Genomic DNA, 16475 nt, shown 5'->3' with positions numbered 1-16475 from the left:
GCGAGGCGCAGTCATCGGGGGCGATAGGGTCGGGCGAGCGGCGCGCGGCGCCGAGCACGATTGCCCCGATCCCGATTGGATCGGTAAGGGAGGGGAGAGCGATGTGGGAGAGTGGGGGAGGGAGTGGGGTGACTGGGTGGTTAGGGTTTGGTCACGTGGGGGGATAAGGGGGACCGGGGTGGGCCGGCCTGGTGGGAGGCCAGCTGGGCTGGTTGGGCTGGCCAGCTGGGCCGTTTGGCCCAGTTGGCCGGGGGGGTTTCCTTTTTCTTCTTGTTTTATTTTACTTTTTTGTTCCTTTTATTTATCTACCTTTTATTGTTTTACTTTATTTCCAATTATTTTAGGTTTAGTAAAATATACGCTTAGCATCTAATTTAGGATCTCAACTTAGCCCATAGTCACAAAAAGTCTAATCCACAAATAAATTATTTTGACATTTTATTAATTACAAAAGGTATTTAATAAATTGTTTTTGCTGTTGTTTTATTCATCTAATAGTATTTAAACATTTTATAAAGGTGTGGTTTCTCCATCATAATTACCTATGCAATATTTGGTTCACTCCGAACATTTTAGTTTTGATGTTTGAAAACTTTTGTTGTTTGTCATATTTTGAATTTGAATTTTGAATCAGTTTCAAACTAACGTGAGATTAGCAACAGTAACCGAGATGACGTGACATCATTAGCAGAGGTTACTGTAGTTTGGTTATCCGGGCATCACAATTCTCCTCCACTACAAGAAATCTCGTCCCGAGATTTAAGAGGGAGTAAGGGGGAAGTTCTGGTTACGATACTAGCGGATCTTCTCAAAGAAGTTAATCCCTTTCGTTGATGTCTTCAATTCTTTATTCCAATGCATCATGATGAAGTTTTCGTCCTTTCTTCGGGGAACTCCATCGTACTTACGAATATGTAAGGGGAAGCTCTACAAGGATAGGATGTTATAAGGGAAAATCATCTGGGGGTATCCCAAGAATGAACATATGAGTATCTCTCGAGTTGAACAAATGAAACACATCGAGAGCAAAGTAAGACGGTGCAATAAGAAGTTTCGAGCGGATAGGCAATCGTTCATTGCGTGAAACAGAGTGTAAAAGGGGTTCAGAGCAACGGGAATAAGTATTGTGTCCGATACCAGAATTGATCACTAGAAATGTGGCTCGCAAATTACATACGAAACGAAGCGCAAGAGATAACTTCCAAACAGGGATGTACAGGAGAGTCAGGTTTCGATCCTGTGGAACTATGGGTTATGGGCCCACCATGTGGGTTAAAAGTAGAAGGAGCGGTGACATCTTCCTCGGTCATGACAGCAAGGCACGTCAGAAGGGTAGCCTGTCAATTATGTCGGTAACAACGTCGGTACCAAGGGCGAGGGGCGAAGAGAACTATCTTCCTGCTCGTTGAACGAGGCGGACCAATAGGCAAAGTTCTCGTGCATCGGTGGTTACCAGAATGTCAACAACAATAGTAACAGGGTCTTACTGACAGAGTTGTACACTGAGGTGCTTATAAAAGCAATGACGTATTACTGCTTAGATCATATAAACCTCAAGAAGGTTAAACAGAACAATGGAAAGGAAAATGTGATTATTAGATTAAACAGATCAATGGGAAGGCAAATGTGTTTAAACACATATTTCAGGGGTATATCCTTCCCAAGAACAAGCAGAGTATGATATCCAAGACCGGATAGAAGGTAGAAAACCACTTAAGTAAGGGGGAGGAAGCTCATGATATTACCCATACAACGGTGTTTGGATAATTGAGCAGGAAACATTTAGCATTAGCTTCAATGTTCTTGTTGAAATATGTTCCAACCATCATATCTGACCGAGATTCAAATTTGATTGGTGCCAGGATGCCTCAGACTCAGGATGCCTGAGAAGAAAAGGTGCAACACAATTGACGAGACGACAATGTAAGATTCTCGAGAAATGTACTAGGGAAACGAGTTCCAAAACAAGAGTTCATCATTAAAACCAAGGGGAGAATGAAGAGGTGGCTGATGAACTCAGCGACAATTCATTGAGATTTTCAAAAGACGGATTTCCACACTTATGTGAACAAGGAGTCAACATTTGTCGGACCAAATGATATAAGGATGTATGCTCGAGGAAAACATACACAATTAAGCATTGGTTGAAAAGTGCACCCAAAATATGTTCTTAGGTAGCATGATCAATGTCAGAAAGGTGATTCAACAACCAATAGTCTAAGAATGAAATATCGACCATTAACTTGAAAGCAATAGGGTGCTAGAGACACGAACAGGTTTGTGTTGAACGGAAGGCAATAAAGTGGTCGATGATAACACAAATCATCGCGGGCAAGGAGGATACTTCTCATCATGAATTCAATTAATATCTTGGAAGGGGTCAAAATGTTGATGATGATCACGACAAATCTTGTCGGGAGGCTCCATGCAATCGCTCGGCGATGACATCAAGCCAAGGGAATGGTGAAGCAAAAAGGTTATTATAACCATAGATAAGATGCCATCTCAGAATTCAGAGTTGTCTCTCAAGACAAACAATATGATGGTGAAGGTTCGATGTAAGCTTAGAGCACTATCGGGATTGTGTCCCGAGGATGAAGGACATAGGTAGAATGGTCAAGCAGTCAGCCTGACGATGATGATGTAGTCAATCAGCTAGGAATGACACTATCGAGTACAAACTCGTAAGCATTGAAGATTACTAAGAGTTGTTGAATCGCAGTGCGGACTCGATTCAGTTATCGATGTCTTTGAGTGTTAAATAACTCAGAGCCCACGAAAAATTGGAATCAATGAGAATGTAGCACTTGATGAACAACTCATAAGAAGTTCTGCAGTTCCATGATAATCTTGAGATACCAGGGGGGTAATACTCGACGACAAATCAAAGTAGAGGTTCAACTGGGGTATTACTCCGCAGAAGACAAGTGCTTAAACTTGCACGAGAAATGGTATTTAAAGGAGAACATGGTCGGTGAAGGAAATATGCCCTAGAGGCAATAATAATGTTATTATTTTATTTCCTTATATCATGATAAATGTTTATTATTCATGCTAGAATTGTATTATCCAGAAACATATTACTTGTGTGAATACATAGAAAACTAAACGTCACTAGTATGCCTCTACTTGACTAGCTCATTAATCAAAGATGGTTATGTTTCCTAACCATAGACATGTGTTGTCATTTGATTAACGGGATCACATTATTAGGAGAATGATGTGATTGACATGACCCATTCCATTAGCTTAGCACCCGATCGTTTACTATGTTGCTATTGCTTTCTTCATAACTTATACATGTTCCTATGACTATGAGATTATGCAACTCCCGTTTGCCAGAGGAACACTTTGTGTGCTACCAAACATCACAACGTAACTGGATGATTATAAAGGTGCTCTACAGGTGTCTCCAAAGGTACATGTTGGGTTGGCGTATTTCGAGATTAGGATTTGTCACTCCGATTGTCGGAGAGGTATCTCTGGGCCCTCTCAGTAATGCACATCACCTAAGCCTTGCAAGCAATGCAACTAATGAGTTAGTTGCGAGATGATGTTTTACGGAACGAGTAAAGAGACTTGCCGGCAACGAGATTGAACTAGGTATTGAGATACCGACGATCGAATCTCGGGCAAGTAACATACCGATGACAAAGGGAACAACGTATATTGTTATGCGGTCTGACCGATAAAAGATCTTCGTAGAATATGTGGGAGCCAATATGAGCATCCAGGTTCCGCTATTGGTTATTGACCGGAGACGTGTCTCGGTCATGTCTACATTGTTCTCGAACCCGTAGGGTCCGCACGCTTAAGGTTTCGATGACAGTTATATTATGAGTTTATTAGTTTTGATGTACCGAAGTTAGTTCGTAGTCCCGGATGTGATCACGGACATAACGAGGAGTCTCGAAATGGTCGAGACATAAAGATTGATATATTGGACGACTATATTCGGACACCGGAAGTGTTTCGGGAAGTTTCGGATAAAACCGGAGTACCGGGGGGTTACCGGAACCCCCCGGGGGGTTAATGGGCCTCATGGGCCTAAAGTGGAGAAGAGGAGGGGCGGCCAGGGCAGACCACGCGCCCCCTCTCCCCCTAGTCCGAATTGGACAAGGAGGGAGGGGCGGCGCCCCCCCCCCCCCTTTCTTTCCTCTCCTCTCTCCCTTCCTTCCCCCTCTCCTACTTGGACAAGGAAAAGGAGGGAGTCCTACTCCCGGTAGGAGTAGGACTCCTCCCTGGCACGCCTCATCATGGCCGGCCGCCCCTCCCCCTTGCTCCTTTATATACGGGGGCAGGGGGCACCTCTAGACACAACAATTGATCCTTTAGATCTCTTAGCCATGTGCGGTGCCCCTCTCCACCATAATCCTCGATAATATTGTAGCGGTGCTTAGGCGAAGCCCTGCGACGGTAGAACATCAAGATCGTCACCACGCCATCGTGCTGACGGAACTCTTCCCCGACACTTTGCTGGATCGGGGTCCGGGGATCATCATCGAGCTGAACGTGTGCTAGAACTCGGAGGTGCCGTAGTTTCGGTGCTTGATCGGTCGGGCTGTGAAGACGTACGACTACATCAACCGCGTTGTTATAACGCTTCCGCTTTCGGTCTACGAGGGTACGTGGACAACACTCTCCCCTCTCGTTGCTATGCATCACCATGATCTTGCGTGTGTGTAGGAAAATTTTGAAATTACTACGTTCCCCAACAGTGGCATCCGAGCCTAGGTTTTATGTGTTGATGTTATATGCATGAGTAGAACACAAGTGAGTTGTGGGTGATATAAGTCATACTGCTTACCAGCATGTCATACTTTGGTTCGGCGGTATTGTTGGATGAAGCGGCCCGGACCGACATTACGCGTACGCTTACGCGAGACTGGTTCTACCAACGTGCTTTGCACACAGGTGGCTGGCGGGTGTCAGTTTCTCCAACTTTAGTTGAACCGAGTGTGGCTACACCCGGTCCTTGCGAAGGTTAAAACAGCACCAACTTGACAAACTATCATTGTGGTTTTGATGCATAGGTAAGATTGGTTCTTGCTTAAGCCCGTAGCAGCCACGTAAAACTTGCAACAACAAAGTAGAGGACGCCTAACTTGTTTTTGCAGGGCATGTTGTGATGTGATATGGTCAAGACATGATGCTAAATTTTATTGTATGAGATGATCATGTTTTGTAACCGAGTTATCGGCAACTGGCATGAGCCATATGGTTGTCGCTTTATTGTATGCAATGCAACTGCGCTGTAATGCTTTACTTTATCACTAAGCGGTAGCGATAGTCATGGAATCATAAGATTGGCGAGACGACAATGATGCTACGATGGTGATCAAGGTGTCGCGCCGGTGACGATGGTGATCATGACGGTACTTCGGAGATGGAGATCACAAGTACAAGAAGATGATGGCCATATCATATCACTTATATTGATTGCATGTGATGTTTATCTTTTATACATCTTATCTTGCTTTGATTGACGGTAGCATTATAAGATGATCTCTCACTAATTATCAAGAAGTGTTCTCCCTGAGTATGCACCGTTGCCAAAGTTCGTCGTGCCCAGACACCACGTGATGATCGGGTGTGATAAGCTCTACGTCCATCTACAACGGGTGCAAGCCAGTTTTTGCACATGCAGAATACTCAGGTTAAACTTGACGAGCCTAGCATATGCAGATATGGCCTCGGAACACTGAGACCGAAAGGTCAAGCGTGAATCATATAGTAGATATGATCAACATAGCAATGTTCACCATTGAAAACTACTCCATTTCACGTGATGATCGGTTATGGTTTAGTTGATTTGGATCACGTAATCACTTAGAAGATTAGAGGGATGTCTTTCTAAGTGGGAGTTCTTAACTAATATGATTAATTGAACTTAAATTTATCATGAACTTAGTACCTGATAGTATCTTGCTTGTTTATGTTTGATGGTAGATAGATGGCCCGTGCTGTTGTTCCGTTGAATTTTAATGCGTTCTTTGAGAAAGCAAAGTTGAAAGATGATGGTAGCAATTACACAGACTGGGTCCGTAACTTGAGGATTATCCTCATTGCTGCACAGAAGAATTACGTCCTGGAAGCACCGCTAGGTGCCAGGCCTGCTACTGGAGCAACACCAGATGTTATGAATGTCTGGCAGAGCAAAGCTGATGACTACTCGATAGTTCAGTGTGCCATGCTTTACGGCTTAGAATCGGGACTTCAACGACGTTTTGAACGTCATGGGGCATATGAGATGTTCCAGGAGTTGAAGTTAATATTTCAAGCAAATGCCCGGATTGAGAGATATGAAGTCTCCAATAAGTTCTATAGCTGCAAGATGGAAGAGAACAGTTCTGTCAGTGAGCATATACTCAAAATGTCTAGGTATAATAATCACTTGATTCAATTGGGAGTTAATCTTCCAGATGATTGCGTCATTGACAGAATTCTCCAATCACTGCCACCTAGCTACAAGAGCTTCGTGATGAACTATAATATGCAAGGGATGAATAAGACTATTCCCGAGCTCTTCGCAATGCTGAAAGCTGCGGAGGTAGAAATCAAGAAGGAGCATCAAGTGTTGATGGTTAACAAAACCACTGGTTTCAAGAAAAGGGGCAAAGGGAAGAAGAAGGGGAACTTCAAGAAGAACAACAAGCAAGTTGCTGCTCAAGAGAAGAAACCCAAATCTGGACCTAAGCCTGAAACTGAGTGCTTCTACTGCAAGCAGACTGGTCACTGGAAGCGGAACTGCCCGAAGTATTTGGCGGATAAGAAGGATGGCAAGGTAAACAAAGCTATATGTGATATACATGTTATTGATGTGTACCTTACTAGAGCTCGCAGTAGCACCTGGGTATTTGATACTGGTTCTGTTGCTAATATTTGGAACTCGAAACAGGGACTACGGATTAAGCGAACACTGGCGAAGGACGAGGTGACGATGTGCGTGGGAAATGGTTCCAAAGTCGATGTGATCGCGGTCGGCACGCTACCTCTACATCACCATCGGGATTATTATTAGACCTAAATAATTGTTATTTGGTGCCAGCGTTGAGCATGAACATTATATCTGGATCTAGTTTAATGCGAGACGGTTATTCATTTAAATCAGAGAATAATGGTTGTTCTATTTATATGAGTAATATCTTTTATGGTCATGCACCCTTGAGGAATGGTCTATTTTTGATGAATCTCGATAGTAGTGATACACATATTCATAATGTTGAAACCAAAAGATGTAGAGTTGATAATGATAGTGCAACTTATTTGTGGCACTGCCGTTTAGGTCATATCGGTATAAAACGCATGAAGAAACTCCATACTGATGGACTTTTGGAATCACTTGATTATGAATCACTTGGTACTTGCGAACCGTGCCTCATGGGCAAGATGACTAAAACACCGTTCTCCGGTACTATGGAGAGAGCAACAGATTTGTTGAAAATCATACATACAGATGTATGTGGTCCAATGAATGTTGAAGCTTGTGGCGGATATCGTTATTTTCTCACTTTCACAGATGATTTAAGCAGATATGGGTATATCAACTTAATGAAACATAAGTCTGAAACATTTGAAAAAGTTCAAAGAATTTCAGAGTGAAGTTGAAAATCATCGTAACAAGAAAATAAAGTTTCTACAATCTGATCATGGAGGAGAATATTTGAGTTACGAGTTTGGTCTACATTTGAAACAATGCGGAATAGTTTCGCAACTCACGCCACCCGGAACACCACAGCGTAATGGTGTGTCCGAACGTCATAATCGTACTTTACTTGATATGGTGCGATCTATGAGCATGAACATTATATCTGGATCTTGTTTAATGCGAGACGGTTATTCATTTAAATCAGAGAATAATGGTTGTTCTATTTATATGAGTAATATCTTTTATGGTCATGCACCCTTGAAGAATGGTCTATTTTTGATGAATCTCGATAGTAGTGATACACATATTCATAATGTTGAAACCAAAAGATGTAGAGTTGATAATGATAGTGCAACTTATTTGTGGCACTGCCGTTTAGGTCATATCAGTATAAAGCACATGAAGAAACTCCATACTGATGGACTTTTGGAATCACTTGATTATGAATCACTTGGTACTTCCGAACCGTGCCTCATGGGCAAGATGACTAAAACACCGTTCTCCGGTACTATGGAGAGAGCAACAGATTTGTTGGAAATCATACATACAGATGTATGTGGTCCAATGAATGTTGAAGCTCGTGGCGGATATCGTTATTTTCTCACTTTCACAGATGATTTAAGCAGATATGGGTATATCTACTTAATGAAACATAAGTCTGAAACATTTGAAAAAGTTCAAAGAATTTCAGAGTGAAGTTGAAAATCATCGTAACAAGAAAATAAAGTTTCTACGATCTGATCGTGGAGGAGAATATTTGAGTTACGAGTTTGGTCTACATTTGAAACAATGCGGAATAGTTTCGCAACTCACGCCACCCGGAACACCACAGCGTAATGGTGTGTCCGAACGTCGTAATCGTACTTTACTTGATATGGTGCGATCTATGATGTCTCTTACAGATTTACCGCTATCGTTTTGGGGTTATGCTTTAGAGACGGCCGCATTCACGTTAAATAGGGCACCATCAAAATCCGTTGAGACGACGCCTTATGAACTGTGGTTTGGCAAGAAACCAAAGTTGTCATTTCTGAAAGTTTGGGGCTGTGATACTTATGTGAAAAAACTTCAACCTGATAAGCTCGAACCCAAATCGGAGAAATGTGTCTTCATAGGATACCCAAAGGAGACTGTTGGGTACACCTTCTATCACAGATCCGAAGGCAAGACATTTGTCGCTAAGAATGGATCCTTTCTAGAGAAGGAGTTTCTCTCAAAAGAAGTGAGTGGGAGGAAAGTAGAACTTGATGAGGTAATTGTACCAGCTCCCTTATTGGAAAGTAGTACATCGCAGAAACCGGGTTCTGTGACACCTACACCAATTAGTGAGGAAGCTAATGATAATGATCATGAAACTTCAGAACAAGTTACTAGCGAACCTCATAGATCAACCAGAGTAAGATCCGCACTAGAATGGTACGGTAATCCTGTTCTGGAAGTCATGCTACTAGATCATAATGAACCTACAAACTATGAAGAAGCGATGGTGAGCCCAGATTCCGCAAAATGGCTTGAAGCCATGAAATCTGAGATGGGATCCATGTATGAGAACAAAGTATGGACTTTGGTTGACTTGCCCAATGATCCGCAAGCAATTGAGAATAAATGGATCTTCAAGAAGAAGACCGACGCTGACGGTAATGTTACTGTCTACAAATCTCGACTTGTCGTAAAAGGTTTTTGACAAGTTCAAGGGATTGACTACGATGAGACCTTCTCACCCGTAGTGATGCTTAAGTCTGTCCAAATCATGTTAGCAATTGCCGCATTTTATGATTATGAAATTTGGCAGATGGATGTAAAAACTGCATTCCTGAATGGATTTCTGGAAGAAGAGTTGTATATGATGCAACCGGAAGGTTTTGTCGATCCAAAGGGAGCTAACAAAGTGTGCAAGCTCCAGCGATCCATTTATGGACTGGTGCAAGCCTCTCGGAGTTGGAATAAACGCTTTGATAGTGTGATCAAAGCATTTGGTTTTGTACAGACTTTTGGAGAAGCCTGTATTTACAAGAAAGTGAGTGGGAGCTCTGTAGCATTTCTGATATTATATGTAGATGACATATTACTAATCGGAAATGATATAGAATTTCTGGATAGCATAAAGGGATACTTGAATAAGAGTTTTTCAATGAAAGACCTCGGTGAAGCTGCTTACATATTGGGCATTAAGATCTATCGAGATAGATCAAGACGCTTAATTGGACTTTCACAAAGCACATACCTTGACAAAGTTTTGAAGAAGTTCAAAATGGATCAAGCAAAGAAAGGATTCTTGCCTGTGTTACAAGGTGTGAAATTGGGTAAGACTCAATCCCCGACCAATGCAGAAGATAGAGAGAAAATGAAAGATGTTCCCTATGCTTCAGCCAGAGGCTCTATCATGTATGCAATGCTGTGTACCAGACCTGATGTGTGTCTTGCTATAAGTCTAGCAGGGAGGTACCAAAGTGATCCAGGAGTGGATCACTGGACAGCGGTCAAGAACATCTTGAAATACCTGAAAAGGACTAAGGATATGTTTCTCATATATGGAGGTGACAAAGAGCTCATCGTAAAACGTTACGTTGATGCAAGCTTTGACACTGATCCGGATGATTCTAAATCGCACACCAGATACGTGTTTACATTAAACGGTGGAGCTGTCAGTTGGTGCAGTTCTAAACAAAGCGTTGTGGCAGGATCTACATGTGAAGCGGAGTACATAGCTGCTTCGGAAGCAGCAAACGAAGGAGTCTGGATGAAGGAGTTCATATCCGATCTAGGTGTCATACCTAGTGCATCGGGTCCAATGAAAATCTTTTGTGACAATACTGGTGCAATTGCCTTGGCAAAGGAATCCAGATTTCACAAGAGAACCAAGCACATCAAGAGACGATTCAATTCCATCCGGGATCTAGTCCAGGTGGGAGACATAGAGATTTGCAAGATACATACGGATCTGAATGTTGCAGACCCGTTGACTAAGCCTCTTCCACGAGCAAAACATGATCAGTACCAAAGCTCCATGGGTGTTAAAATCATTACCGTGTAATCTAGATTATTGACTCTAGTGCAAGTGGGAGACTGAAGGAAATATGCCCTAGAGGCAATAATAATGTTATTATTTTATTTCCTTATATCATGATAAATGTTTATTATTCATGCTAGAATTGTATTATCCGGAAACATATTACTTGTGTGAATACATAGACAAACTAAACGTCACTAGTATGCCTCTACTTGACTAGCTCATTAATCAAAGGTGGTTATGTTTCCTAACCATAGACATGTGTTGTCATTTGATTAACAGGATCACATTATTAGGAGAATGATGTGATTGACATGACCCATTCCATTAGCTTAGCACCCGATCGTTTAGTATGTTGCTATTGCTTTCTTCATAACTTATACATGTTCCTATGACTATGAGATTATGCAACTCCCGTTTGCCGGAGGAACACTTTGTGTGCTACCAAACGTCACAACGTAACTGGGTGATTATAAAGGTGCTCTACAGGTGTCTCCAAAGGTACATGTTGGGTTGGCATATTTCGAGATTAGGATTTGTCACTCCGATTGTCGGAGAGGTATCTCTGGGCCCTCTCGGTAATGCACATCACCTAAGCCTTGCAAGCAATGCAACTAATGAGTTAGTTGCGAGAAGATGTTTTACGGAACGAGTAAAGAGACTTGCCGGCAACGAGATTGAACTAGGTATTGAGATACCGACGATTGAATCTCGGGCAAGTAACATACCGATGACAAAGGGAACAACGTATGTTGTTATGCGATCTGACCGACAAAAGATCTTCGTAGAATATGTGGGAGCCAATATGAGCATCCAGGTTCCGCTATTGGTTATTGACCGGAGACGTGTCTCGGTCATGTCTACATTGTTCTCGAACCCGTAGGGTCCGCACGCTTAAGGTTTCGATGACAGTTATATTATGAGTTTATTAGTTTTGATGTACCAAAGTTAGTTCAGAGTCCCGGATGTGATCACGGACATAACGAGGAGTCTCAAAATGGTCGAGACATAAAGATTGATATATTGGACGGCTATATTCGGACACCGGAAGTGTTCCGGGAAGTTTCGGATAAAACCGGAGTACCGGGGGGTTACCGGAACCCCCCGGGGGGTTAATGGGCCTCATGGGCCTAAAGTGGAGAAGAGGAGGGGCGGCCAGGGCAGGCCACGCGCCCCCTCTCCCCCTAGTCCGAATTGGACAAGGAGGGAGGGGCGGCGCCCCCCCTTTCCTTCCTCTCCTCTCTCCCTTCCTTCCCCCTCTCCTACTTGGACAAGGAAAAGGAGGGAGTCCTACTCCCGGTAGGAGTAGGACTCCTCCCTGGCGCGCCTCATCATGGCCGACCGCCCCTCCCCTTGCTCCTTTATATACGGGAGCAGGGGCACCTCTAGACACAACAATTGATCCTTGAGATCTCTTAGCCATGTGCGGTGCCCCTATCCACCATAATCCTCGATAATATTGTAGCGGTGCTTAGGCGAAGCCCTGCGACGGTAGAACATCAAGATCGTCACCAAGCCGTCGTGCTGACGGAACTCTTCCCCGACACTTTGCTGGATCGGAGTCCGGGGATCGTCATCGAGCTGAACGTGTGCTAGAACTCGCAGGTGCCGTAGTTTCGGTGCTTGATCGGTCGGGCCGTGAAGACGTACGTCAACCGCGTTGTTATAACGCTTCTGCTTTCGGTCTACGAGGGTACGTGGACAACACTCTCCCCTCTCGTTGCTATGCATCACCATGATCTTGCGTGTGCGTAGGAAAATTTTGAAATTACTACGTTCCCCAACAGTCGGAACGACGATTGCAAAAGGCCAGATCCCAGATATAAGATGAACTTATACCAAAGGAATAATTAATTTAAGAGAAGCTCTAATGATAAGATCTACATCGTGTCCATGGGCATGAACACAAAGTTCAAGGTCGACTCCCACTTCTGCAATGCATAACCTTTCATTCACTGCTCTAGATAAAAATGATTTCAGTGTCAAAACCTACCTGGTGAATTACCAGAGGAGTATGACCCGTGAAACCTTTCGGGTTCTCACAGATTAAGAAAGGCATAGGTTCAACCCGTCAGGGTATCGTGGAAACATATAACACAAGCTTCAATCGTAAATACCACCAGCTCGAAAACAGAGCATGGTTGAGAAAATAGAGGATACAATTTACCAAAAGCATTATATATCCGAGGAAAAGCTCACAAGGTTATTGAATAAGGAGGACACTGTCGAATAATAAATCCAATAAAGGATCTGACAGTCCATAGCGGAGCTGATGTGAGCATCGGCATACAGTCAGTTGAAGAAAGGATGCAAGGGCATCAGATTATAGGACACCTGAATGATTCGATGCTTAGATATCAAAGGAATTATGATTTCCAAATAGAAGGATCAGAAGCAGACGCTCTAATCAAGGGTGGATAAGTTCAATAGACCTAAGGGTACAATTGACGGCAAACAGATTGGTCGAGAACAAGCTTATGTTCAAAAATGACGTATGAGCCAGAAAGATAATTTAAAAGGATCAACTGATGACTGCATGCATTCGCACTCATGTTGAATCAATAGGATCAAAATGACGGTGTCTAAGGATACTAACGAATATTGCCAGACATATGGAAAACATCCATAATGCAAGCAGACAAGTATTGCAGAGCAATAAGCTACTAAGGATTTTTGGAGGATCGAATAGTATTTCGAAGACCATTGTGAAACACATGAACAACTGGGGGATGAGCGGATACTCGATAAGTGCGAGAATTATCCATAGGGGTATTCATATGACAAAGAACAGCAAGGCAGTAAGCTCAAAGGATTATCGAAACAATGACGAGTATTTCGGGGTATCTTGTAATAACAATACCAACGAGGGATGTATGTAAGCATAACAACTGCAGGTAGTTATCCATAAGGGTTGACGGTGGAAGGGGAATTGCAAACGCGATGAACACAAGTTCTCGGGTTAACAGCGGAGAATATCTTCAGGGTCTTCACGTGCAGCAGACGATCATCAGTAATAAGGGGCTCTCCGGGTGAAAGTGATAACGAGATCCTAATGTTAGATTTAGCAAAATTCATTTAACCCGAATAGAAGAGAGATCAGAGTCCCAGAGTATAGACAAGGAGTAAAAGATCCTAATACCACCCAATGGCGACGTGGGCCCGTAGGCCACACGGCCATGTTAGTAAGTTTTTCAATGACTAGACTCGACTTCGGCCAAGGAGTTGGGAAGGGGGTTCCTACAGACAGTCGGCTCTGATACCAACTTGTGACGCTCCCGATTCAATCGTACACTAATCATACACGCAAACGTGTACGATCAAGATCAGGGACTCACGGGAAGATATCACAACACAACTCTACAAATAAAATAAGTCATACAAGCATCATATTACAAGCCAGGGGCCTCGAGGGCTCGAATATAAGAGCTCGATCATAGACGAGTCAGCGGAAGCAATAATATCTGAGTACAGACATAAGTTAAACAAGTTTTCCTTAAGAAGGCTAGCACAAACTGGGATATAGATCGAAAGAGGCGCAGGCCTCCTCCTGGGATCCTCCTAAACTACTCCTGGTCGTCGTCAGCGGACTGCACATAGTAGTAGGCACCTCCCGAGTAGTAGTAGTCGTCATCGACAGTGGCGTCTGGTTCCTGGGCTCCAACGTCTGGTCGCGGCAATCGAGTATAGAAAGGGGGGAAAGAGGGAGCAAAGCAACCGTGAGTACTCATCCAAAGTACTCGCAAGCAAGGAGCTACACTACATATGTATGCATTGGTATCAAATGGAATAAGGGTATCATATGTGGACTGAAGCGCAGAAAGCCGGAATAAGAGGGGGATAGCTAATCCTTTCGAAGACTACGCTTCTGGTAACCTTCATCTTGCAGCAGAAGAAGAGAGTAGATGGTAAGTTCACCAAGTAGCATCATGTAGCATAATCCTAACCGATGATCCTCCCCTCGTTGCCCTGTGAGAGAGCGATCACCGGTTGTATCTGACACTTGGAAGGGTGTGTTTTATTAAGTATCCGGTTCTATTTGTCATAAGGTCAAGGTACAACTCCAAGTTGTCATGTTACCGAAGATCACGGCTATTCGAATAGATTAACTTCCCTGCAGGGGTGCACCACATTTCCCAGCACGCTCGACCCCCTTTGTCCGGACACACTTTTCTGGGTCATGCCCGGCCTCGGAAGATCAACACGTCACAGCCCTACCTAGGCACAACAGAGAGGTTAGCACGCTGGTCTAAATCCTATGGCGCAGGGGTATGGGTCCATCGCCCATTGCACACCTACACGTTGCGTACGCGGCCGGTGAGCAGACCTAGCCTCCCTTATATAAGAGCAGGCGTTCTAGTCCAACCCGGCGCGCGCCGCTCAGTCGCTGATGTCACGAAGGCTTCGGCTGATACCACGACATCGAGTGCCCATAACTGTCCCCACGTAGATGGTTAGTGCGTATAGGCCAGTAGCCAGACTCAGATCAAATACCAAGATCTCGTTAAGCGTGTTATTTTGAAATAACCGTGAACGCCGACCAAGGCCAGGCTCACCTCTCTCCCTGGTGGTCTCAACCTGCCCTGTCGCTTCGCCACAAAGATCCACACAGAGGGCTGTCGGGAAAGTATGTCCTTCCAGCCCCCAATTCGTGAATCAACCGCGGGTACTCCTCGAGCCAACCCGACTTTAGTCATCACATGTATCATGTATAAAGTATATAGTATATACCCGTGATCACCTCCCGAGTGATCACGGCCCGATAGTATAGCATGGCAGACGGACAAGAATGTAGGGCCACTGATGATAAACTAGCATCCTATACTAAGCATTAGGATTGCAGGTAAAGGTAACAATAGTAGTAGCAAGGACAGGCTATGCATCAGGATAGGATTAACGGAAAGCAGTAACATGCTACACTACTCTAATGCAAGCAGCATAGAGAAGAGTAGGCGATATCTGGTGATCAAGGGGGGGCTTGCCTGGTTGCTCGGGCAAGAGAGAGGGGTCGTCAACACCGTAGTCGTACTGGGTAGCAGCGGCGTCGGTCTTGATGTCTAGCGAGAGAAGAGGGGGAAGAAACAATAAATATAATGCAAACAAATGCATGACGATGCACGACATGACAAAGCGTGATGGTAGGTGTGCCCTAACGCGGTACGAGGTGGTACCGGTGAAGGGGGAAAACATCCGGGAAAGTATTCCCGGTGTTTCGCGTTTTCGGACAAATGAACCGGAGGGGGAAAGTTGCGTGTTCGCTATACTAGGGATGCGTCGCGGACGAACGGGCTGCGTATCCGGATTCGTCTCGTCGTTCTGAGCAACTTTCATGTACAAAGTTTTCCCATCCGAGTTATGGTTTATTTTATATTAATTTTAAAAGATTTAAATCATTTTTAGGATTTATTTAATTATTTTAAAATAACATTGTCCAGAACAGTGCATGCTGATGTCAACATGATGTCGGCAGTCAACAGAGGTGTTGACTGGTCAACTTACGTGTGGGTCCCGTACGTCATTGACACATTTAATTATCCAGTTTTAATTAATCTATACATGATTAATTATGTGTGGGCCCCATTGTCATTGACTACATAATTACTAACAGTAGTTAGTTTAATTAGTTATTTGGTTAATCTTAATCATGGTTAATTAGTTTAATTAATTGTTTAGTATAATTAATCAAGATTAATTAAGTTAATCATTTAATTAATTAATTAATTAATTAATTAGTTATCATTTTTTTAAACCCATTTTTTATTTTCGTTCTGGGGGTGGGGGCCCGCTGTCCAGTGGCACAGAGGCCTAGCGGTGCGGGGC

Source organism: Triticum dicoccoides, chromosome 7A (assembly GCF_002162155.2).
Source record: "Triticum dicoccoides isolate Atlit2015 ecotype Zavitan chromosome 7A, WEW_v2.0, whole genome shotgun sequence".
Lineage (NCBI taxonomy): Eukaryota > Viridiplantae > Streptophyta > Magnoliopsida > Poales > Poaceae > Triticum > Triticum dicoccoides.
Note: the sequence above shows the minus strand (reverse complement) of the source record.